At 36.6% G+C, this 27,888-nt stretch overlaps 1 long non-coding RNA gene across 1 annotated transcript; it reads left to right on the forward strand.

Moving 5' to 3' along the window:
- Nucleotides 1-27,370, forward strand: LOC130010469 (uncharacterized). Its single transcript, XR_007684069.2, has 10 exons — nucleotides 1-229; nucleotides 2,970-3,290; nucleotides 8,860-9,171; nucleotides 9,587-9,706; nucleotides 10,071-10,098; nucleotides 11,382-11,422; nucleotides 14,872-15,021; nucleotides 16,215-16,385; nucleotides 17,234-17,313; nucleotides 25,693-27,370. It is a non-coding gene; the product is annotated as an uncharacterized LOC130010469 (long non-coding RNA).
- The last annotated feature ends 518 nt before the right edge of the window (nucleotides 27,371-27,888 follow it).

Below are 27,888 nucleotides of genomic sequence, written 5' to 3' on the forward strand. Positions count from 1 at the left end.
GTAAATGAAGGAGATTCAACCAACATCACGTGTTCTACTAACAGTAACCCTGTAGCCTTGATTACCTGGCACAATGGTACAACTAACATATCCCCTAAACAAACCAACAGTAATACCTTTACTATAAAACAACCTACATGTCTGGATACTGGTGACTATACTTGCCACGCTACCAATAGTGAAATACCAAATGTTAAATACAACCAAACATTGAAAGTATTTATTAACTGTACGTATATAACTGATATAGTACAACATGTAACTATAAATATGATATCATTGAACAAAACACTTTTATTAATGAACTAGCAGGATACCCGGCTTCGCTCGGGGGTCATAACTCCGAAACCGGAAATGCTAGACTAACGCCACCTGGCCTATGTTACTCCCCGGTCCGAGCTACCCTTTTACCCCAAATTTCAGACTCGGGGCAGACCTAGTGTAGCCGCCAACCCCGAACAGACAGACAGACAGACAGACAGACAAACGGACACACAAACGACAGTCACAAATATTAGTATATATATATATATATAGAAGATACATATGACACAAACAGATCAAAGTTGTTATTATAATGTACACAATGTTTACACATTAGATCCGTGCAGCGAAAAGTTTCCCTACAGAAAGTTGAACTCGTCTCGGCGAATGCGCACTCTTCAGCGGCTTGTCCCGAAGTGATTTGTTGGCTAATCACGCAGTGCAATAATACCCAGCAATTATCTACACATCTATCAACTATTACAGCTGTAAAAAATCAATTGCTGACGATTCTGAATAGCCAGTAATATTTAGCTTTTTAGTTATTACAACAGCTTTAGATGTTTAAATTGCTTTATCATTAACTGTACCGTTAGGAGCGACATCTTTTGGTTTAGTACAAACAATATCTCTGAAACACTCGGGTTAGGCAAGAACATGATACTAGTTTCATTTTACTTTTACAAGGTTCTTAAAACAATTGTTGAGTTGCCTAACGTGCGTGTTTCTAAATTCAATTTCGTGTTCCATATTACATTATTAAAAGAGCTGGGTTCATAGGTCAACGGTATCAGTTTAATAGTGTATGACGTATCCTATCTTTAATATTTGTATATACAGGTTCACCTAGACAAAATACTAAAGCTATACTATTCAAAAAAAGTAGGGGATATTTGATTTTGGGGGCATAATACTAAAATATGCAAATGACTACGAAAAAAGTCACTATAGAACCTAACAGAAGAAACATTTCCAGTTACATGTGACGCCCAAACGCACCAATAGCTACCGCATGGAATGCAGGTGATGCTTGGGATCATCATGGGGGTCCAACCCAAGATTTGCACGACTCTGACGTTGAATGTTACAGTCATTGTGGCATTGAATTCCAGGGTGGAAACATCAGTTTAATTGTTTTAGTGACCAGAAAACAAATTTTGATATGCGTCGGTTTACCCAAAATGAAAGGTTACGTGCCCTTGGCATGCTACAGATCGGCACAACACAGGCCGTTGTGGCGCGGACGATGAATGTTTCTCAGTCTGTCATAAGCAGGCTATGGTCCAGATACCGTGATACACAATCTGTACAGGACAGACCACGCTCAGGTCGACCAAGGGCGACAACTCAAGCCCAGGATCGATTTATCCGTACCTTGGCCTTGAGAAATCGTGTCATCACAGCAAATCAGATCAGCGTTCGTCTTCAAACAGACACTGGTGTGAGAGTGAGTGGCCAGACGATTCGGAATCGACTGCATAGGGGTCACCTTCGCGCCCGACGTCCTCGCGTGATCCCTTGTTTGAGAGATCATCACATTCAGGCAAGACGTCGTTGGTGTAGGGATCGTCAACACTGGGATAATCGACGCTGGAGCAATGTGATGTTTTCAGATGAGTCAAGGTTCACTGTTGATTTTTTGGACAGACGTAGGAGGGTGTGGCGTCGTCGAAACGAGCGCTTCCAAGACGTTAACGTCATCAGACATGATCGATTTGGGGTGGTTCTGTTATGGTGTGGGGAGGCATCACTGTTGCTGGAAGAACGGCTTTACATGTTGTTGCAGGGCGTGTTACAGTACTACCGGGACAACATCTTGGCAGTCCATGTTGTGCCGTTCGCACGACGTCATGGCCGCCGTTTCATCTTCCAGGATGACAACGCAAGATGTCACAGGGCCAGGATCGTTACAGGTTACCTCCAACAACAGAACATCACCACATTACCTTGGCCAGCACTGAGTCCCGACCTCTCCCCCATCGAGCATGTCTGGGACATGCTTGGACAGAGGTTACGTCAACGTCAACAACGTCCTGCCAATGTCCAAGAACTTGCTGCTGCGTTGCAACAGGAATGGGACAATCTGGACCAAAATGACCTTAGACGTCTCATTAGGAGTATGCCACGTCGGATCAATGCTTGTTTGGCAAACAGAGGAGGATTTACCCGTTACTGACTTGGTTGTGATGCTGTGGTAACTTTGCTGTTTGACCCCGGGTATCATTTTACCCTTATAATGGTCAGTCTGTGCCTTACTTAGTCTAACGATCATTTGGAATAAATCGATGAATGTGAACTTCATTTCATTTTGTCATTTGTTTCTTCGTCAGTTTCATTAGGTGACTTTAATAACACTTAAAAATCAAATATCCCCTACTTTTTTTGAATAGTATATAACAATATCTATAGTTAGTGGTAATATAACAGATATAGTACAGCTGGTAACTGATGTTATATCTATAATATTGTTATAATACACATGTTCAGCTAGACAAGATACTAGAGTTATAACAACATCTATAGTTAGTGGTGATATAACATATAATACAACTGGTAGCTGATGTTATATCTATAATAATGTTATATACAGGTTCACCAAGACATGATACTAGAGTTATAACAACATCTATAGTTAGTGGTAATATAACAGATATATTACAATTGGTAGCTAATGTTATATCCTATTATAATATTGTTATATACAGGTTCACCTAGACAAGATACTAGAATTATAACAACATCTATAGTTAGTGGTAATATAACAGATATAGTACAACTGGTAGCTGATGTTATATCCTATCCACCACCAACCGTCACCTGGTATTATAATAATAAAACTACTGGAGATATTGAACCTATCTATAACGACGACATCTTTGAATATATTGATAACCATACTTCTATCAACACTTATAGATCAACATTAAATATCAACATTACATCCAACATTTATTATACATCATATACAGTCAATGTATCTAATAATATTGGTTATACAGAACTAGAGTATGAAGTTGTAGCTCAATGTAAGTATAATATAACATATATTATACAATATATTCAGACAATGTATATAATAATATTGGTTATAACGTACAGTATTAGCATTATGAACTTAACAGTATCGATCCTAAATGACAAATTCTTGTAATTCAATTTTTACGTTTAAGATATTTAACATCACTGAGGAATCCCTTGCAGACAACAATAATGCTAATATGGTGCATGACATAGTTAGTGCGCGCGAAGCGACAACGTATAATCATTCGCACGAAAACCGATATTGGCGTGGACGTAAAATAAATATTGACAGCTGGAATTCGATTTGAGAATGTCCCTCATTCTAGCGAAAGTGTTTTGTATCTTCGGAGAGAGAGAGAGAGAGAGAAATGGATTTAACGTCCACTCGACACAAACTAGGTCTTTTCGGGACTAACATATGGTTTAATTTTATTTCAATAATTCGGTTGCGCGTAGGGGTCTTGAGCAGTGGAAGGAAACCGGAGGACCCGGAGAAAACCCCACTCCTTGTCACGTACAACCGGGGATTCGAACCACGCCAGTCGACTCAATGACAGACTTTATGATTCAGCCATCCAACCCCCCTGTATCTTCGGAAGGATCCGACGAGAGGATGCTGGAAGTCCATAGAATAAATCGCAATAGTCGACGCTTGAGGTTACTAAAGAGTTTACCATAAGTTTTGTGGAGTTTAAATCAAGATATTTTCTAACTTTACTTATCTGAATTTATTAATGGATGATATAAACTTGGGCATGTTCATATTGTCATTGAATATGCCTCCTAGATTGTGTTCTGATGTAACAGGATGGATTTTGTCACTTCCGACTGATATATGGGATTTTACTACCTCTGTTTAACAAGTTTACATGTCGAAATTGTTCTTGGTGTATTGTCCACGACGTAATAATCCACGCTAAAATGGATCCAAATTGTCTAATTGTTACACCACACCCTCTCATTAAGAGATTTTAGAGATGTAGGGCCGATAAGTAAATCCCGCAAAATTGCGAGATTTCACGAGAAATTGAACTTCCGGTGACATGTGTCAAAATCACGCGATTTTTTTAGCCTGATAACGGTGAAAGCAAGCGAGTGAATCGGGTTAAATATTTATTTATTTGTGCCTTACTCCAAACAGTGTTGTGATCTTCGCTCACCAGTAATTATTTATACGAAAAACAATGTCATAAAATATGCAAAAGGGAGAGTTGTGGAGATTTATTAGCTGTAAAAATGACGAAGCGACGATCGACTGACTGCCGTCTGCCTGCACGATTAAACTCCGTTGAGTCCTGCAAGCAGGTATGTTGAAAATCCATTATCATTAGTTAGGCCTATAATTTGTACAATCTAGTCATCGTTCCATTTATTTGAGAAAATATAAATCAAGCGATTGAATAATAATAATGTAGTGACTGGTTAATATATAAAGTTAAATACCGGGGACAATATTGTCGGCAAAACAGTACTGGCACTGGGCTTGGGCTGTCACATCGATCGAGCGGCTTACGCGTACATACCAAGCACTATTGTCTACTGTATTCATTCACGCATAATATATTACGGATTGTCTTTTGACTTAGAATAGTCATATACACATTCATCCACTTCCCAAACGACTGAACTTCGAAAAGTGTTTCTAAGTAATATATTGAAGTGAGCACCCTTATACTTATTATTTTACAAAGTTTTGGAATTAATAAAAAGGCAAAATAATAAGCTGTAGATTTAGCTGAGTATTTTGTTTTTAAATTAAATTTAAATAATTTTAACCAATTGGAGAATAATGTGCAGCTAAGCAGAATATCAGTGGAATTTGGAATATTATTTCTTTGTGAGAAGAATAACATTATAATGAATATCAGATTGATGTCATGAAAGGGGTGGATTTGTACATAAATTAGGGCCTTTTTGGGAAAATACAAAGATGCTGGTTGAAGCCTAAAGGAACTCTTTAAAAACCTTTATCAAAGTCTTGTACAAATTCGAACTACCTGAACTCGGTGGTACTTTCTTGGCATTGAGTTTGATTTGATTATAAACCAATCTGTAAAGTCGTAGCCTATGAAATCTGAGAACTGCCTTTAATTTAGGCATAACTTATAACAAAAACTGAATTTTTATTAATTCAGGTTCTCCCTTATCAGTGATGCAGGACGGAGGGGCTGAAAAGGAAAGCTGTCTAGTCGATCGGATGGGATGAAAAGCCGGGGTCCCGTGTACACATTGGCGTGCACATAAATGATCCCTTGGCAGTTGGAATTCGATATAAGAGTAGGCCGTAGTGCCGCTGTCCAGGCAAAATTTCCCTCATAGCACACTGTATGGCGTATGCCCGTCTTCATTAGCCCAGTTCGAAGCAAAACAGTACGACGTTAAACCCCATTTCCTTTCATTTCATTTCCTAACTCGTGTTAGAATTCCGTCACAATTAGAACCGTATATGCCCACCTTTAACAGAAAACCAAGTTCTTTCTAATTCTGGTATAACCTGACACAAACGTTTTTCCCTTTTCCTTCACCTGGGGAAAAAAATGTAATAAATTAGACAAATGTGTTGCCATATAATTAAAAATCTTGCATATCGTGTGTCCTTATTTACTTTTTTTGATAGTTGATCACTGTTTTTTTTTTCACAAACTGCTGTGAGATATCCTGCCTGCATATTGTGACAGGGTTTTTTTGAGAGCTGATCACCATTTTTTTAGAAATATATAGGCCTATATATATCCCAAGGCCTAGTATTATTTTAAATTTAGTTTACAAATCTTCATAAAATGCCTGTATATTGTGACAGTGTTTTTTGACAGCTGATCACGGTTTTTAGAAACAGGTACATGTAGGCCTATATCATGAGGCCTAGTAGGCCTATATAATTTTAACTTTACAATTCCTCACAAAATGCAGAGAGATATTCTGCCTGCTTATCGGGACTTTTTTGAGAACTGATCATTTTTTTTTTTAAAAAAAAGGCAAGCCCTATATAGATCATGAGAAACTAATATTTAATTTTTAAACCTCACAAATCTTCACAAAATGAAAAATCTTCATGAGGCCTAGTATTATTTTTTTTTTTACAAATCTTCGGAAAATGCCGTGAGATCGGTCTGTCAAGTAAAACCATAAATTGCAAAAAGGTACTAAATTATACTGAATATAGGCCTAGACTAAGTAAAATTAAATATTTTAATTTTAATATTCGTCCATATTCTTTATTTGACAAATTACCTACTTCTTGAATCAGAACACAGTCCACGTGTGCTACGGCCGTTTTTCGCCCATCCTCTCTGCGCTAAAAACTTGAACATTTCATCACCATCATATTATAATCCACCAATCTGCTAAAATAAAACACATCTAACTAAGTAAAGTTTTAACTTGTCGAAAAATTCAAGGGAGATCGTAATACGTGAGCGTATGTACTTGAGGTTTTTTTTTATTTTAAAACACAAGTAGGCCTACTATAATAACATATTTTCCAAATTGGCATTACCGGTACTTTTAATTATAACCCATGGGAATAATTCTTTTAACTTTATATAACAATCAAGAAATTAAAATTTAAATTTACGAAGCACTGAATGTGCAGGCGGAGGAATAATGCACTGGTAATGGGGTTTGTTTGTAAACAAATCTAACTCAGACCGCTACCTATCGAAAAAGGCTAAAACTGTAAAACCAAGGCTTGGGCCGTAGGGCCTACTATTTCGAGATTAAAATGAAATATTTTATTAAGATATATGTTTAAATAATTGATTTACATACCTTGATAAACAAACTAAAATATCTGTTATTTTTCTTTTGTAAAACAAAAGTAATTGGTGCCGCAAACACATCATTGATTCACATTCAATGCTTTGCGAAGCATCGTATTTTCCGCCATGCGCGGTGCATGTCACCGGAAGTAGATTACCGAAGAAATCGTCGCGTGACTTAGCGGCCCTATTAAAGGTGGCCCTAGTCTGTCTACAGTAGATTTCGAATTTCAAAGTTTGACGTATTTTCAAATCATGGTTTCTTTGTAAATGCTAAACGAAAAGGAACCATAATATATATTACTTTTTATGGATTAGATTAAACCTTTATATTCCTCAATGACGTTCAGATAATTTAAACCTCAAATGTTTAATTTGGCATTGATGACCCAAGTGACCGCACATTGTAAAATGATCAGCATATAAACCGTATATGCTTGCCAAGCTTCATGCTTTTAACACAAACTGAACAATTTCAAAATATATAAACACATGCATTACGCATGTATTATATAGAGAATCTCCTACGAGTCTTTTTTGATATCAAAAAATATCAACACAAGTCGATAAAGTATAAAAAAAACGAGGCTGTAATATTTTTTGATATCAAAAAAGACAAGTGGGAGATTTATTTATCACTCAATCCTTTCTTACATGCACAAATAAATAAGTATAATTCGTTGCTATAGATTTCAATTTTACTGAACCTGACTGCATTACGGCGTAGTGATACATCACTTTCTGGCAGCAATTCAGTCACTGCAAAGTCCTTTATATTGACCAAGTGTTTCCATCAAAGTCAATTAAATAAAAATTATTCTTTTTTAATAAGAAAAAAGTTACTTTTAATAAAAAATGAACTGTTCTTTGAAAATAAAAAAAGTAGTTCCTTTTTAATTGACCAATCATAGGGTGACCCGTGCACTCTACAGAAAGTTGGTCTCGACACGGCTAATGTGCACGCTTCAGTGGTTGTCTCGAACTATCAGCGGTGGAGTGTATGGTCTATAAATAGCCATGGCACGTGCAATTCTCTACAAATCTATCAACTATTACAGCCGTAAAAAATCTATTGTTGACGATTTTGAATAGCAGTAAAATTTAGCTTCTTGGTTATTACAGCAGCTTTAAAAATTACGTTCGTTTTATTTTTTAAATTGCTTTATCATTAACTGTACCGTTGAGAGCGGCATCTTTTGGTTTAGTACATATAATATCTCTGAATCACTTTCGTTAGCAGGAACATGATACTAGCAGTAGTTTCATTTTACATTTACAAGTTTCTTAAAACAATTGTTGAGCTGGCTAACGTGCGAGTTTCTAATTTCAATTTCTTGTTCCAGCATTCTGTTATGTTTCGTAAAAAAGTAGTCTTGATTATCCCGACCTGTCAATCAGACGTAGAATGGTCGGTACACTGGTTAAGCGAGACTAATTTCAAAACAAGGGCACGTAACCTATCTTTTACTCAAAAGTGTCTGGATGTTATGGACGAAACTTGGAACTAGTTTCAGTCTATTATTTATAGATGATTAAATGATCATAGCTTATTAAGTACATCATGATCGTTTATTTAGTGACTATAATTGTGTAAAACTGATTTAAGGCCTGGTATATATATAAATATTGTGGCGTAATTGTCGAGATATTTAGAGATATTTATTTATGGTGGGTCACCCTACAATCAAATTCATGTAAAGCGATATCTCCTAAGGATATATCGCAGTAGATTATGAAATTTATCACACAAGCGATGTCTACTGTAGAATGTATTATTGGGTGATAAAATGACATTAATCACTTGCTGAAAAATCAGTTTCAGCTAAACCTGATGTACCGTTTAATACCAACTCATCAGCGACACGTCATGACAGTATCTGTATTACATGGACACCAGGATTTGATGGTGGAGATCAACAGGAATTTATTGTTGAACATTCAGTAGATAATAAAACCTGGACTAGTTCTACACCTCTACCAGAATCTAAACCTGATTATTGTATAGAGAATCTACAAGCTGATACACCATATTATATTAGAGTTATAGCTAGAAATAATTATGGTGATAGTCAACCAGTTTATCTGATATCACCCGATGGCTCTTCTACAATACGCACTTTAAAGATAGGTAGGTAGACTAGATACAGAACAAACTATATTATATATAATCATTGATTAAATGTTTAATTATAATCAAAGTTTAAACATGAATTTTAATCGTTGATTACAAAAAATTATAGTCAAAGATTAGCTAATCTGACTTTTGAGAATACCAAACTTAATCAACCACTAATCTCTAACTAGCTAGTTACTGATTAGACCTAATCACAGATTATTTTAGACACTGTTCGAAAATATGGGCCTAAGTAACTAAACTATAATTTCATGTTCACCGGAAAAATGGACAGTTTTTCAAATACTCACAATACCAAGGTATTTTATCCAAAATTAAATAGTCTCGTACAATGTCCTTTTATTTTTACTATTATAAAATCCTTATATTAACATAAATCCTTATATTAACACAAATCCTTATATTTCAGTAGACTCACCAGGACCAGGATCTAACTGGGGATTAATAGGTGGAATTATTGGAGGAGTTGTGGCAGCCATTCTGGTTATTGTAGTTGTGGTTGTCCTTATCAAAAGACACAGAAAACAAAGTAAGTTTATCATGAAATCCAGTATATACGTTTTGAATTCCCAAATGTGGATAATGCTAATCATCTGGATTCTCACATTAGGGATTAAGTTACAAATCATATAATTGTAGACGAACAAGTGCTAATTCAAATGGTATGTTAAGCTATATGATTCCACCACCAAGAAGAACTTTTATACCCACCAAATTGGAAATAAAGGAAAGAACCTGATATATTGTAATTAATGGTTAACATATTGAAAAACATTACAAAGGAATGCAAAAACTGCTAACATTTAGACATTACGTTTGTTGATGTCCAGGCTGCAATTTATAAATTAGTATGTAGCTATATAGTACACTGTCTGTGTATGCTTATGTTACAGATGACGATACAGAAAACAGACACAACGTGTAAGTAGTAGTTTTGTTTATACCAACACATTATATTATACACATTACACATAACCTATACGCTTTCTTGTAGTTGAGAGACAACTCGTGTATCTTCAGAAGTTGCAGAATTCTGACACTGCAGTGTCATGACCAAGCCTCCTACCACATAATAATGCTTGCAAGTCTTCAACGATAACCAAAGATGATTCTAAAAAGGTTTACAGTGTGTTTTTTCCGCTATGTCAATAGTTTGATAATTTGGTAGTCCATATCAATAAGCGGGTATCTACAAACATATATCATTATGTAATGCATGACGTTTGACTATATATGCCCGATAAATATTGTTTATTTCTACTTTTTGCATCCAGACGGATTATTTTATGGGGTAAGTTGTATTTTGTGTAAATGCAGTAACCAATCATATAATTATGTTTTGTAATAATATCATGACCGCTGCTTAATATTGGTTGCAAACTCGTAAACAAGTTTTATTAGACAGAACATTACATGATATGCTACATGAATAGATAAATGAAATGGGGTTTAACGTCCTACTGTTCTGCTCCGAAGTGGGCTAATGAAGACTGGCATACGCTATACAGTGTGCTATGAGGTGAATTTTGCCCGGACAGCGACACTACGGTTTACTCTTATATATTTTACGTGCACGCCAATACGTACATGGGACCTCGGTTTTTCGTCCAATCCGAACGACTAGACAGCTGTCCTTGTCTGGCCCCCCGTCCTGCATCACTGACATAGTGGGGAACAACGCCGGAAAATCTGGATGAACTTTCTCGGCTAATGGAAGGATTGAACAGCCGACCTCCAGGCTAGCGAGCCAGCGTCTTACCCACTTAGCCACCGTCATTTGGCCCCCCTTTGTTTAATCAAACTTCCCGGCGGAATGTACCGCCAGTGACGTAAAATATCTTTCTGGCCAAATGTGGAAATCTATCTCCATGTTAGGAATTAGTACCTTGGTCTCCCATCTCCATATTAGACATGAATTCTATGCATAATTCTCACATAAGTTAACCATGCTAATAACTCACTCATCCCATAGAGGCATAAACGAGACTAGAACAGATACTATTCATTTCGAAAAGACTATGACTTTGGTTCCAGTTTCATCAAGTCTTGTGCTAATTTGTATTATCCTAGCACAGTGAAGTTCAAGGTTTGCTTTGAATGACATTTTTCATTCAATATCAAGATGATACGCACAGACAGATAATAGCTAATTAACTTTTGTTGTACTTTGATATATAATTAATAATTCAAAATTCTTATTTTAGGCCCCTGGTAGAAGTTCCAAGTAGACAGCCAGGGAGAATGAGTAAATATTCTTTCTTTTTGTTCATAAAGCTTTTAATACCCTATCTATAACAACCGTTGATGTGGCCAATTCCAAATGTTAATGCCTGAACAACCTCCTAAAGACTTATTTCAGGATAAAGGACCTAAATATCGGTCAACATTCTGTGCATTACCCAATAGTTCATGTTATATACTTCCAGTAGAATGATCTGAGATTTTAGAGCCCCTGTGACCAAGGTAGAAAAACCGGATCAACAAACTTACTTTAAATTGTGCAAAACACTGCAGCAAGGATCGTCTGCAGATCAGACAGAAACTGTCTTATTACACATGTGTTACACTGGCTACCAATCACTCACAAAATTCATTTTCAACACCTTGTATGGACGACAAATCTTAAAACGGAACAGCACGCGGATATGTGGGCTCAATGCTACCGGAATATATCCCCAAACGCACCCAAAGGTCACAAAATTACCGCTTTCTAACGCAACGTTTAAAATCTCATATGTTTAAATCCTATTATATACAGTGAACTATAAAACTGAAGAGCCTATACAACCTGTGCCATGAGCATACCATATAAACGGAATGTGCACAATATAAATAATCATTATTAAGCTTTCATATTTTATATGAAAGCTTATTGTTTTTGTTAAGATTATTATTATTATTTTTTTTTGTGCACTTTTGCAAATCGGATCTCTCAGAATCTAACCATAGGATCTTTCTGAAACTCTGACCTACCCCCGCCAAAAATGGGTAGTAGATTTTGATTGAATATATTTTCAAAACTTTTCACGAATCCGAAATCACCGAATTTTACGAACGAAGAAATTGACTTACATACCCATAACTCTGTGACTATGTGACCTATTTTACTAATTCTTTTTTCTTTGAGATTCTTGAAGTATTTACTTTAAATCTGCTATTTCGGATTTTCGAATTTCGAAAATTACGTCATTGACATTTCGTCCCGGAAGTAAAACAGAATTGACAACTTCTTTATTATTGGTACGATTTTCATGAAATTTGGAATCTATGTAGATCTCATTGACCCAACTTCAACGATACCATTAAAAATTCCATAACTTATCTCCCCTTAGAGAAATAAAGGATTAAAGTTTTCTCAAAAATTGACTAAATATAGGTCAGATTGCCTTGATTTTTTTTTCTGTACTAGCTACGACACTTCTGATTCGTTAACAAAAATTGGAGTTTGTAGCCCAATCTGGAAGTGCCACCATCTTGAAATGTGAAATATCGCTAAGGTCTTTTTTGATATTTTACTTACAGACAAGGGAATTATATTTTTCGAATCCTTGAAGGAAATCCCGTAAAATGTAGGAAGTAGAATTTTGATTTCTGGCAAATGATGGACGCCATTTTGAATTGAAAATGAAAAATAGTGAAAAATCCACATTAATAGGCTTGAAAACATACACAATTGGTCGTGGCTTAGAGAATCTGTCTCCTATTACCGAAATTAATACATTTCAGGATAGCCAGGCTCATGATCGAATGTTTGGTATTTGAAAATTTTAAAAAATTGGAATTTCGCCTCTGATGTTTTCCTGTCGACAAGGATGTTTTCGCGTGTACGCGCGCGCACATCAACTTGACACTCACCAGGTACCTGGCCTATGGTCCCAAGCACAATTCCAAAAAATAAATTTTTGGGCCAGACCAATGGGGGGCAAGCGGTGGCTATGTTCCCGGGGGTACATAAAGTTAAACAAAAAATAGAGATGGAACTAGGTGTTCGATTTTAATTTTGAGACCATTTTTTAATGACCCGAGCTCGGAAATGGGGGGGGGGGTACCCGAAGTTTCGAAGAGATGGGACCATTTTTTAAAAAATAAATCCACCATAACAACGTATTTAGCTGCTTTTGAGTTCGCGCATGCGCTACGCTGGAACCAAAGGTAGCATGAGTACCAAATTCCGGCGAGGAACTTTTCACGTTGATACCTAGGCGATACCTGCATTCCTTCAAGTTCTTGGCACGACTCCAGGTCACTTTTTTTTCAAAGTCCAATTACGGCTTCTATAAGGGGAAAAAAGTCGAATTTCGCCACGACACCGGTACCGATCGTCCGAAAACCATGAAATTTGGACACAATACGCCCATTACCACCCGGACTCTGTGCTTTACTCCCATTTTGATCCGATTAAAAAAAAAGTTTTAGCAAAAAAAAAAAAGAAACGATTTTCGGAATTTAATTTTAGTTTTAATTAATTTTGAAATTGTAAATGCACAGGGATTTTATCGCCTCTTCCCTATGTGATAGGTATTAGTACTATACACATTATCCTTAAAAGACAATTTTTTAAAATGACCGGAACGATGTTTGCGACACTAAAATCCGAAATCGCCTTTTTTGACCTTTTTTGACTGCTGAGGCACCCTTCCGGTGGTCAAAATCTCTGGAATTTCTAGCGGTTGGCTGCGCCGCGATGATATTTATCACATATTAAAAGGAGAAAATGCTCAGATATCAAGAACAATAAAAAATCGATAAAATACGGCAATTTATTAAGCAAAAAAACATTGATGGGTGGGGGTGGGCTTCGAATTTATTTTCAACGTTCTCGGAATCCCACACTCTTCTATTTTGAATATGTGATATTTAGAAACCCACGGTACATTATGTGCAAATTTGAAGGCAATCGGACCACCGGAACGATGCCTGTGCATTGAAAATCAACCCCGGTTGCAAAAGTTCTCCAACACTTGTTATTGTATTATGGCCGCCATCTTAGATCCACCCGACCTCACGGAAGCACCCGAAATCCCCCAAACCACTCCGAAATCCACCCAAAATCCACCGCAACTTCTTTTGACTTCGCGCATGCGCCACGCTGGACTACCAAATTCCGCGAGGAACTTTTCACGTTGGTACATAGGTGCCCTGAAAATTTCAAGGCGATACCTGCATTCGTTCAGGTCCTTTGTTCTTGACACGGTTCCTGCCGTTCGTCAATTTACGGCTAGACATGGGAGTTACATTTTCTGAATCCTTGAAGGAATGCCTAAAAATCTATCGGATTAGAATTTTGATTTAGGTCAATTGATGGTCACCATTTTGAACTGAATATGAGAAAAAGTGAAAAATCGACGATAACGGACATGAAAATGAAAACAATAGGCCGTAGTTTGAAGAATACGTCTCCTATTTTGAAAATGAATACATTTGTGGATAGCCGGGATCAGGGTCCAATTTATGGTATTTGAAAATGTCACAATTTCGAATTTTGCCTTTGACGTTTTTCGTGCCGACAGAGTTGTTTACGAGTGAAAAATCGCATTAACGTCGCCAGTTTTTGACCGATTTTAATTGTTTTTTTTTATCTTGTTGAGATTCTATATATGACCCTTGACATGTGACAGCAAATATGAAAGCTTTCATATCTGCTTAGCAGATCTAGTTCTTCTTCTTCTTCTTATTATTATTATTTAATCGTAGTAATAGAGGAGGTGGTGAACTACATCAGTGCTGATGAAATTAAGAAAGATGAAACTGCAAACTATGCACAAGTAAACAAAGACAATAAACCAACAGAAATAAAACCGAATCCAGAATCTCTTTATGCAACTGTAAATAAAACTAAGAACGGTAAGAGGATGAGCTTTAGATTCAACACTAATAATGTAGTAATTGATGGATAAAAGATGGATGACGATAGATACTGTAATTATTTATGAATAAACCTATAACTTGCTTCAGCAAATTGGAATCGCCCCTCTAATATTACCAGTGACGGCAGTTTTGTTATTACATTTTAGAAGTAAATCTGTAATTTTATGGGGAAATAAATACACAAAGCTGTGAAATTACGGTATTAGTACAGGCAGTAAAAACCTAAATCTGATGAAATCAAGTATTTAAAAATCAACTGCCATGTAGAAATACAGTAAATATTACTGACAGTCCCAGTACACACAGCATCATATAATATACCCTCAAACACAATTTTGACACATTATATATGGTATCTATTTTCACTGCTCCCATAATTACCTGTATATAGCTGTCAAAATGGAGAACATCGAATGCAGTACCTTTATTTGAAAAAGTTTAGGCCAAAGTAAATATATTTATGATGACATGACAAAAACATTAAGTGACAATGCTCCTTCGTATAGTACATACAGTGGTGTGCTGAATTTATAAGGGGAAAGGTCCGATCGCATTTTTGAAGTAACCATCCACGTTCTGGACAAAATAATACAGGACAGGCGAGTAACTGTTAGCACATAATATTAGCAAAACCAGGGGCGGATCTAGGAATTTTGAAAAGGGGGAGCGCTGCAAAATGAAGGCACGCCGCTGAGGGGAGGGGGGGGGGGGCCCAAGAAAATTATCCGTCATTTCCTTGAATCTGTAGCCATTCCAAGAGCTATTTCCCAGACTGGTGTGTTTGAGTCCATGGTTTGAGTCATTTGGGATCCCTACAACGGGATGGGAACGGACATATTTGAGTCTGAGAAAAGGCACTTTCAGCAGTAAAAAAGGGCACTGTCGAAAATTAGGGGGGCGCGCGCCTCTGAAAACATACCATTGTTTTAGACACCTACTCAAGAAGTAAGGACATGGGCACGTGGACAAATACTTTCTAAGAAATTTCAGTAATGATACTAATCTACCGTTTGATCACGGACGGAAACTGACACTATTAAAATAATACCTGCATATAATAGGTTATGTGCCTATGTTCATTTCTTCGATTTTTAGACGTTGGGCTCGGCACCTTGATAATCGGGCGTAAATACTGTGTATATCCCAACACTATAGCCATTGTATTTCAGATGAAACAACGGAGTCTACCAAACCTGATGTCAAACCTAAACCACATGATAGCAAACCGAACAAAACGGATACCAAACCGAAAACAACTGATGTCAAACCTAAAATAACAAATACCAAACCTAAAGTACGGAATGTTAAAAACAAACAGCCAACAAACGACAAATCAAAAGGTAATAATTGATATATATATATATATTTATTATGGTATAAATTTTTGAACTTCGAATCGTCAACGTAGATTCGCTTCCTGAAGTCAAAAATATCTAACTAAAAATATATGTCTTGATTCGTAAACAATAATAGAATATCGTTGCTATCATGGTAGATGTGAATTGAAGCAGAGCATGATGGGGTATTATGTGGTTGCAACTGTTGTATTATACAGGAGAGGTTTGGCAGGCGACAAATCTAGCCAAACTATTAAAAATGCTTGAAATTATTTATCTGCCCATTACGGGAAGCAATTACCCGAGAACAACTAAGATAGTTGCGAATTATGGATAATCGTTGCACAAAAGAAAAGACAAAAAAGAATGCCTTTTTATTTGGGGTTGGGGGGGGGGGGCATTTTCTAATTTATCTAGTTATAGGAACGTAGAGGACTCAATATTCGAAATTTAGAGATCAAATAGGTGACTGGGTACATTACATGTTATTATGTTCTATAAATAATGTGAATCATATTATCATACCTGTGAAATTATGTAGCAGTGATGTTATGATATATATAAACATAAATTAGATATACAATGTATTCGGTTTCCCCGATTTTCACTTTCATTTTACCAATGTGAGATTGTGGATGGGTTTATTTACACAACGCAAACTCCAAAGTAGTGTTCATTGGCACGTAGTTAATTATGCCACCGACGGCTATTTTTGCGGCAGTAAAAGACGTTTCAATTATTGATTAAACATCCTAGAAATCCGTACTCAAATGGGGTAACTATTTAATAAAATTTTACTTTTTGAAAACGCAATTAGTATAGAGTATTTTAAAATAATTGATATTTTGCAGGAGAGGCTTATGAAAATGTGGGTATATTTGGTGACATCAATGGTATTAATACAAATGAATATGAAAACCATTCAATTAAGGTAGATAATTCGAAACTGTACATGGTGCCTCCGTGAGTAATGCTCACCGACCAGAAGGTCCCGGGTTCTTTTATTTCCAAGCATGGTTTCTCCTTGACAGTGTTGCAGGAGGGGGCACGCGCTGTCAAGGAACAGCATCTAGTCGTTGGGATGAGACCCCGTATTAACATGCACTTTAAGGAACCATTGACAGGTAGATATTGGTGACGAATAGGCGGAAACGCCACGATCTATACACAATGTCTCTCATTGCACACCTGCATTGCTCATTAGGGCAGTTGGTGCATAACAGTACAATATTTGTGATAGACTAGGGTAAAGGGATTCCAAATTTGATATCTTTAACCTATTCTACCACAAAAATAAAAAGCCGTGGTTGATCGTAAATGTTGAATTAACTTAACTCTAATTCTAAAGCACACCAACTACCGATAGGAAACGGGGACCTTGTTATATGTTATATACATAACGATATTGACAGTAGCTATCGGGGTCAGTTGAATCTTATTATGGAACCGAATTGTTGACCTATTAAGAGAAAACAGGGTGACTAGTAATCATCACCCCTCGCCTTTGCACTTGTTGGGGAGGCACAAGGAAAAACAACTTCTTGGAATATCAATAGGAGTAGTCAGAAGATTCATACTCTGATCACAGGGTCATTACTCCCTGTAAGGTGTGCACAACAACATATGCCTACCTCAATCAGCTGCTGTATGTTAAACAATAAAATTATAAATCAGAAAATAAAATACTATATAATAAGTTGATGTTTGTACAAATGGTCAAAATATTTCATGATCGAACGGTTAGTTAAATATGCCGCGGAAACGAAATCAGGACAGAAGTACGGTCATGAGAAAATAAAATAACAAGTTGATGTATAGTCCGATCCTTAATGTAAATCCGTCGGCTTTTCGGTAGCAATTGTGGAATAAGCTTTATTTTGAAGGTTTCGATTTTTAATGACAAAAAAACAAAAACAATGTTGACATTTTTTGGAGTACGTCTTCATGGTATGGGAGGCCATTATGTGAGGGTAGCCGTTTTCGATAATATTCCAACTTATTTTTTTTTTATTTTCACCCTATAATCTTATCGACATATCAACTGTGATTTGGCACTGTAGTAGTATTTACAGGGGTCATGACTATATTTCAAATTTTTTCCCATCACTTCACGAAGATATTTCCAAGATGGCGGCCAGATTCCACTTTTTCTGGCCGCCGTACGGTGGCTGCAGCGCGTTAAGGACGCCACCCCGGTCTGACGGGGGCATTACAACTTTCCAGGTTAGATCGCAGAGACTTGGCGTTTGTTTTGGACATGCTTAAAACAAACGCGGTAACTAGGCGATCATTTACGACCATGGAGACCACAGCGCAATATCTGGCGTTTCCACCACGCTTTTACTGCGCTTATAGCGATCTTGACGCGCTCTGCGACCATTTTCCGTCGCCGTAGCGTCGCAGTAAGGACGCCACCCCAGTCTGTCGGGGGTATTAGTAGTAGTGTTTGGTATCAGTATATACGTTTTCGGGGTCGTAGATTCAATTTCGGACATTTACAACCTTGTAAATTGATCACATGGTCACATACTTAGCATATTTCCAAGATGGCAGCCATTTTTGGCGGGAATTTGGACATGCCCAGATTTTGATTAAGTAGTAGTGTTTGGTGTCAATATAATATATCTGTTTACAGGGGCGCTGATTTCATTTCTGAAATTTACAACTATGTAAAATGATCACATGTTCACATATTTAGCATATTGTCAATATTGCTGCCACTTGTGGCGGAAACATCGGAAGATTTGCTGATTTTCTTTAAGTAGTTGTCTTTGGTGTCAATATATATGTTTCCGGTGGCGTAAATTTCATTTCTGCCATATACAACTGCGTAAAATGATTATATGTTCACCAATTTAGCATATTTTCAAGACGGGGGAAAGTTTTTTAAAACGCATTATTATCATATATTTACTGGTCGTTGTTATTTACACGTTTCTGCGTCCAATTCTGCTACGTAGGCTATTAGCTTGTAGCATATTCCTGAAAGTCGGTACCGTTTCGTACCCATTTGGTATATTATCCAACGATGAAAATTACTGATCCGAGATGACCACTGATCTGATATCGATTTTCCTGGGAAAGACAAGGCTATTCACTTGGTCTCCTGCCATGAAGAGAGCGTATCGGCAGCGTGGAGCATGCACCACATTGTTACGCACCCACCATGCTCCTACCATTACCACACCAAGCGCTTTCTACGCCCAGCGCGCTCAAGATCTTATACGCTCAAGATCTTATACAAGCCCTGGCTACGTGCACCGTGTTCCCATCATGCTCTCGCGGTTAGCAGTCAGAATGGGGTACGTTCTCACCACACTCCCGCGTACCAGGCGAAAGCTGCCTTTTCGCAGCGCCTATTGTGACTTCGCCGTGCTCACTTCGTCCCCATTCACTTTCAAAGCAGAGAACAAACAAACGTCAAGCAATCAAGAACATTTTTTAGTTTCTTGATGTTTTCTCTGATGGACGAGGCTCAGTACCAAAATATCTCGCGGGGATTTTATGGACTCCTCAAGACTACTTCACAGCCAGGAGGGCCGATCTCAGGTCATTTTTGGTCAATTTTCAGACACCTTTTGTAGCGAGTCTAGGGTTTGGATGGAAATGTTGGTGGTTGGTGATGTTAGTGGGGGGTTAGTGTGAAGACCATAAAGTCGCATTTATTCTCTGGGAGTAATGACCAGCAAAATTTTAACATATGGCGACTAAAACAGAAAATATACACCTGCGAAAATTAGCTCTATTTTCTATGATGCGGGGGTAGGTCAAAATATCGAAATGGTTTTATGCACAGATCGACACCCGCTATCGATATAAAAAATAAAATGTCTGTCACCTCTCTTCAATCATTGTAATTTATGCTGATGACACCCAACTGTACATCGTCTGTGGCCCTTTACAATGTAGATATGATTATAAAAAACAAAACAAGCATACATGTATATACAAATAAACAAAAGAATACAAAGGAATAGTTACAATATACAAATGGAAAGTGAAGCATTTAAATTATTGTTTAAAAGTTTGGGTAACAAACAGGGTTTTTAAACGTCGTTTAAATATAGCTAAGTTTGGACTATTTTGGACTTCCAGAGGCAATTTGTTCCACTCTTTTGGTGCTGCGTACGCAAAAGCTCTCTCACCAAATTTTGACTTCTGTACTGGGCATACAAGTTGTTTTTTATGAGATGGACGTAAGGAACGAGAAGGTGCATATTGTTTAATCAAATCGGATAAATAGGATGGTGCAAAAGGATCGTTTAAACAGTTGAAAGTGATTGTGTTAATTTTGAAAATGATGCGTTGATTAACCGGTAGCCAATGTAACTGTTTTAGAACAGGTGTAATATGATCAGATGGTTTGGTGAGAGATACAATTCGAGCTGCTTTATTCTTGATTTTTTGTAGCTGACTTACAAGAGTTTTAGGAAGAGAATACAATAATGAATTACAATAATCTAAAGATGACATAACAAAAGCGTTTATTAACATTTTAGTGGCATCAAGGTCAATATAGGATCGAATTTTGCCAATGTTATACAGGTGAAAGTTCGCCTTTTTGCACAGTCTTGATACATGGGTTTTCATATCTAAGGACGAGTCAAAGAACAGGTGTAATATGATCAGATGGTTTGGTGAGAGATAAAATTCGAGCTGCTTTATTCTTGATTTTTTGTAGCTGACTTACAAGAGTTTTAGGAAGAGAATACAATACTGAATAACAATAATCTAAAGATGACATAACAAAAGCGTTTATTAACATTTTAGTGGCATCAAGGTCAGTATAGGATCGAATTTTGCCAATGTTATACAGGTGAAAGTTCGCCTTTTTGCACAGTCTTGATACATGGGTTTTCATATCTAAGGACGAGTCAAAGAACACACCAAGATTTCTGACACAGTTGGATGGGGTTATTGCTGTGCTTCCAATAGTCACATGGTTGATGTCAATGTTCTTGTTATTCCCGATTATTATATTTTCTGTCTTGTCATCGTTCAATTTCAAAAAATTGCAGTGCATCCACATTCTAATTCGTTCAATGCATGCTTCCAGTTCTGATGTAGTGGTATCTGGTGAAGGATCAAGTTCAACATATAACTGGGTATCATCCGCATAGAGGTGGTAATTAAGACCCATCTCATGGATGATATCGCCAATGGGTGCAGTGTATGCTGTGAACAAAATCGGTCCCAATACGGATCCCTGGGGAACACCAAAGTCAAGAACTTCAGGCATTGATTGACATGCGTCAATAACAATACTCTGCTGTCTTCCACTCAGATAAGACTCAAACCACTTCAGTGCATCTCCGGATATACCATATCGAGTTTCAAGTCTCCCGAGTAAGATTGATTGATCTATCGTATCAAATGCCGCACTCAAGTCCAATAAAACTAGCGACACTGGTTTCATCTGATCCAAGCTACATACGATATCATTGTGAACACGAATAAAACTAGCGACACTGGTTTCTTCTGATCCAAGCTACATACGATATCATTGTGAACACGAAGTAAGGCGGATTCCGTACTGTGCCGTTTTTTGTATGCTGATTGAAATTTTTCTTGGAGATTGTTTTCACACAAATGATATTTAAAACGATTAAGGACAATTTTTTCTATAGTTTTCGAAATGAAAGATAAATTCGACACAGGTCAATAATTTTTTAGCACATTAGGATCAAGGGTTGATTTTGTAATGAGGGGTGTCACATGGGCTGTTTTAAGCGTTTCACAAACTTCTGCGCCTACTAAAGACGTGTTCACGATTTGGGTGATCACTGGAATTACCTCCACTTCAGACTTCTTTAGTATCCATGTTGGCAGAGGATCGAGGGAACATGATTTTGAGGCTGATCTCTGAATTGTTTCTCTTATCTCATCTTCTGTTGCTAGACAAAAGCTCTCAAGCGTTCAACCTTCAAACTTTTTCTCATTGAATATGTTTGTTGGTTTATTTACACTGAGTCCTTGTCGAATGGTAGAGACTTTGTCGTGGAAAAATTCAGAAAATTGATCTGATAGGCTAGCATCATTTTGAACCGATGGCAGAACCTTTACTTCTCTTGGTTTTAGCAGACTGTTTGTAATTTTGTAGACTTCACGTGGATTATGCTTGTTTGATAACAGGCAGTCCTTAGTGAAGGATCGTTTAGCCAATTCAATTAAATTATTAGTGGTAGTTCGAGCCTTATTGTAAATTTGTCTGTGAATTTCCAGATTGGTTTTTCTCCATGTTTTCTCGGCCTTCCTGCGTTTAACCTTATGATCACGTATTTCGTCAGTGAACCATTGTTTATTAGGCCGAATAATGATTTCTTTTGTTTTCAGTGGGGCATGTTTTTCCAGTATTTTGGAAAGAACGTCATTATAAACATCCACTTGTTGGTGGGTATCCGGCATGGTGGCAATGGTACTCAGAAGTAATGAATTATTAATATCACTTCTAAATTTATCGATAGAAATGTTTTTTGTTTTTCTGAAACTTATTGTCCTCTTTATTGGTTCAGGTTTAGGAAATGAAAGATGGCAGAATAAACTGTAGTGATCATATATCTGATGATCAACAACATCACATGCTTGAATAATGGAATCATGTTCTCTCGTTATCACGAGATCAAGAATATGATTATGTCTATGGGTTGGCACATCCACATGCTGTTTTAAACTAAATGCGTCTAACAATAGTAAAAATTTCTTAATGTTCGAATCATTGGCTTTATCAACATGGAGATTGAAATCTCCAAGAATTAGTAAATGTTCAGGTCCAGTATTCAGATTATTGACTAGTTCATGATCAGTAAATTCTGTCAGGAAATCCACAACACGTGTTGAAGGAGGGCGATATACTGACACTATTCTTACATGATTCTTGCCAAGGAGTACGTTTAATTGTAGTATTTCAAAAGTTGAAAATATGTTTTTTGTACTTACTCGGGAAACTTTTACAGACTTTTTGAAGAAACAAGCAATTCCACCTCCTTTAGAATGTTTTCTATTTTCAAATATTGAGTCAAAGTTGGTAGGAACTAATTTGTGTCTTCATTGCGAATCCACGACTCAGTTGCAATAAATAAATCCACATCATTATCAACAACATATTCATTCAGTTCATCAGTTTTATTTCGGACAGACCTGGTATTCAATATACATAAACTAAACTTTTCAGAATTTTTCTCATTTTTCACTTTCTTTGTTGGAGCACTTAGGGTCAGATCAATTAAGTTATTAAAATTAACACTTTGGTTGGTCTTCACAATAGGAACTCTTTCACTAATGACTGTCTTAATTGATCTTTGTTTATTCTTGCCAGCTCTACATCCCCTCGGTCTTAATTGACTGGACAAAAACAATGGTTGTGTTGACGAGTATATCATGTCACTGTAGCAAATCTACAATAAAGTGAATATGAATAATAAAAGTTAACAAAACTACCGTATGAATTAATCTTTTTCTGAATTTGTTTCGCGAAAGTTGTTTCTTGTACCGTGATACAGCACCAGTCCAAAAATCACATAAATCCAAATCCTTGTTCACAACAATAATTAGCAAAAACACAGAGCAACATAAAACATGTGCTGCCCTTAGGGCGCTCTATACAGATTTCTAGACGAAGTGGGATTTTTGATCTTAATTCGTCGATTCTAGATGGAAAGGTGATATGTGCTGCCCATCGCTACCGCCTGGGTCTCAAATGGAATATTCCAAAAGGAATTTAACAATATGCTGTCAATAATGAGGAAATGGACTGTCAAAAGAGCCAAGTTCCTACACCGCCTCAGGTTAGTTCTTCAAATACATGATATGACATAGGGTAAAAAATTCAACTTCATCATAGTATCATTTTCAGAGCCTAAAATGGATCTTGCCAGGCCCTGTAAAACTTAATTTGTATATGAAGGCCATTTCTATCAGGGGCCACCTCTCACGATGGACTGGTTGGTATCAGGGACCCCTGCAAATACTTAGAAAATAATTTTAGTAAATTATTTTATGTGGTTTGGTTGTTTCAGGTTACTGCTGGAACTGATGACGTCCCTCTCGCTGCTACATCATCTGCAGCTTAATCAATATCAGAACACCGTCCCATTTCCATGCCAAACATGGTCACCATCTTGAAAATATGCAAAATAGATGAACATGCGATCATTTTACACATTTGTACCTGGGAGAAATGGAATCTGAAATATTGTCACGACCCCTGCCAATACTAATACATTGCCAAATCACAGTTGATAAATAGAAAAAAAATAAGTTGGAATATTATCGCAACATGGCTACCCTCAAATAATGGCCTCCCATACTATGAAGACCTACTAAGAAAAAATGTCATTAAACATCAAAACCTTCAAAATAAAGCTTACTCCACGATTTCTACCCGAAAAGCCGACGGATGAGAATTATGTAACAAACCCAATCGGACTAGTATAATAATATAGAAGTGTTATAAATGTATCTTGAACAGTTTCTAGAATAATAATTATATTTCCCACACTGCACACTGCATGGCGCATGTCCGTCTTCATTAGCACATAGATTCCAAATTTTATATTAATGAATGAGAGCTTTAGCATATTCTATTACAAAAATAAAATCTGGGAACGTCGTAGTATGATCGTTAATGTTACATTAAGTTAACTCTTAATTATAAAGCACACCGACTATCGATAGGAAAGAACCATCGGATCTGTTATTAACATAATGATAATGACAGTAATTTTGGAAAATAATATAATTTGCAAAATTGCAAGCTTAACATAGTACAACTGCCCATGTCTATTAACACCGGGGAAATCACAATCGTATAAAAAAAAACTTCCTGCCAAAAGTTGCGAATGTAAATGTCAGGTATATTTTCTCACTCTCCAGTTTTCGTCTGTGCCAATTCACTGTAATCGTTTAAACTTTGTGTCTCTAATGTTTTTCAACTACCAAAATTTCACCAGTCCAACTAACCATGTTCAGATCAGGAAGAGGGCGGGGTGTTGACAATTTTCATCTTGGTATTAGCCCCATGTGTTAGGCTTACTGACCAAGTGGCAATTAACTAACTGTTGCTAAATTCGGATACTGCTACCGATTGTAGATTAAGTGTAACGAAACTTGGAACATGGAGTTACTAGTAAATTAAACATGTACTAAGGTGTGCCCCCAAAACACTTTAGACCTAACAACTTGGATAAACTGGACACCTCAAGATGAGTGTTCATCCTGTTATTCGTATCAACAAATATGACGTAAGAACAGTTAGTTCATGTTTTTGTGTATTTTGATTATATGGTTTGTATTTGGATTCTTCTCATTAAAGCCTGGTCCTACCGAAACGGTTTATGCCGATCTAGATTTTGATGGCCACCAACCAACTACAACCATACGAGGTCAGGACGATGTTGTAGAATACAGTGGTATTGATTATACTAAACGTGGACCACCTCAACAAACACCACCAAATAGTAGTGATGAGGAATCAGACAATCGAGAGTAAGCAACATTGTTAGCACACCACTCCAATAGTAATAGGAATAATACAATATTTTGAATAATAATTCTCTTTTTGATCTAGTTTCTGTGACAACCGATGTTGAAATAAGTTTGCATTAAACATTTCGCTTGATTATATGAGTATATATAGTTAATTATTTAACATAATATCGATAAGTAGATATTGTAGTTTATTTTGTTATGAAATGTAATATAAATATAAATGTAAAGTGCAAACAGTGTTTTATATTCTAAGTTGTTAAGCAAGTAATATTACAACATTGAACATTTGAAAAACGGCAATATTGCTACATTAAAGAGGTATTATTTAAGATTTAGGTAAAGAGTTGACCGTTCTCGTTATAATAGTTCAAAAATATATAATGGAAAATGAATATATTGAAAATCTCATTCAAATTACTTTATTCGGAGTAGTTTATTGTTGATTGTTTATTGTCGTAACCACGGTACTGGTATATTCGAGGCCTAACCTCGCTTCTCCATTTTTAAATTATTTCATTAAATCGCCGAACAGTTCTAATCTAATTTTAAGGAAATACATTTTAACCCTTTAAAATAGGACAACTAGCCCAAATTGACGACAGTTTATCCAATTGGTCTTCATTCTCTGTCACATCGATTGATTCACTAGTTGTAGGTTAAGTATTGCTTTAAAATACAAGTTACGTCCTATCCCTATGAGTAGATGGTAAAGAATTCGGATATCACAAATCATATTAATGATTATTAAGTTGCATCTTCCTGTAATATCATTTGTTTATAAACGCAACGAGGAGAAAAATATGTGTTATTATAACCTTTCATTTTTCTGCCAAACAACAAACAAAAAAAACAAAAAAAAGAAATAAAAAAATAGCTTGTTGCATTTGTATCATGTGACTCCAGTTCTAAAATTTGTCGACACAACATATATTGGATATTCAACTAGATTACAGTTATTAATATAACTTGTATAGAGCAGTAACATTCTCATCACATGTATATGTTTATGTTTGTTATCACTGATATGTACGGAAGACCATTAGGGTCAATCAAAAGAAAAAGTAGGCCGTAGTGCCCCTGTCCGGGCAAAATTTTCCTCATAGCACACTGTCCGTCTTCATTAGCCCAATCGGAGCAGAACAGTAGGACGTTAAACCCCATTTCATTTGGAGCATGAAAATAAAGAATGATATTAATGGGAGCATGGCATGAATGTGCCAATTTTGTAACATAAAATAAAGTACGGCGTTGACCTAGTTATTCGATAAATCAGTTTATGGCGACCTTGAAATAAATTACTCATGGGCTTCAATCTTGTATTTACAAGATAATTAGATTTTTTCATTTGATTGACCCCAATGGGGTTTCGTAGGTATGTTTATTTTTTACTGTTGAAATGTATATAGATTATTTGTTTAGATAATGTACGATTTGAAACATATAATTAGAGTATGATATAAAAATAATACATGTTTGTTTGAAATAAATTATAACGTTTTGTATTCCTAAGTTGTAATAATATCCATCCAACGTCCAACGTAAATACCGAGATTGAAATTATAAATTAGCTTCCTAACTGAATGATTCAAATATCGACGTATATGTGCTGCTAAAGAAATAATTGCCGACCCAAACAATAATAGTTATCACCAACAATTGTTATGGATCGTACTTCCCATGATATCGTACACGTCATTGCGCCCCCCCCCCCCCCAAAAAAAAAACAATAAAAAAACTCTTTACCATGTTTAGCTAAAATAAGGGAAACTATGAACCGTAGCGCTTAGAAAGGTTTCGGGGGGGGGGGGAGGGAGAGAGAGAGAGAGAGAAAGAAAACCCAGAACTGAGATTTACATAGAAGTCTGAAGGAATCCCTTGTGATGTATGTCTACGGATGCCGAAAACCTGGGGCAGGGTTCTTGCATGATTGGTCACTTATATCGAATTCCAACTGCCAAGGGATATTTTACGTGCATTCCAATGTATACACGGGACCTCGGTTTTTCGTCTCACCCAAAGG

The sequence above is a fragment of the Patella vulgata genome, chromosome 8 (genome assembly GCF_932274485.2).
Source record: "Patella vulgata chromosome 8, xgPatVulg1.2, whole genome shotgun sequence".
NCBI classification, from domain to species: domain Eukaryota; kingdom Metazoa; phylum Mollusca; class Gastropoda; family Patellidae; genus Patella; species Patella vulgata.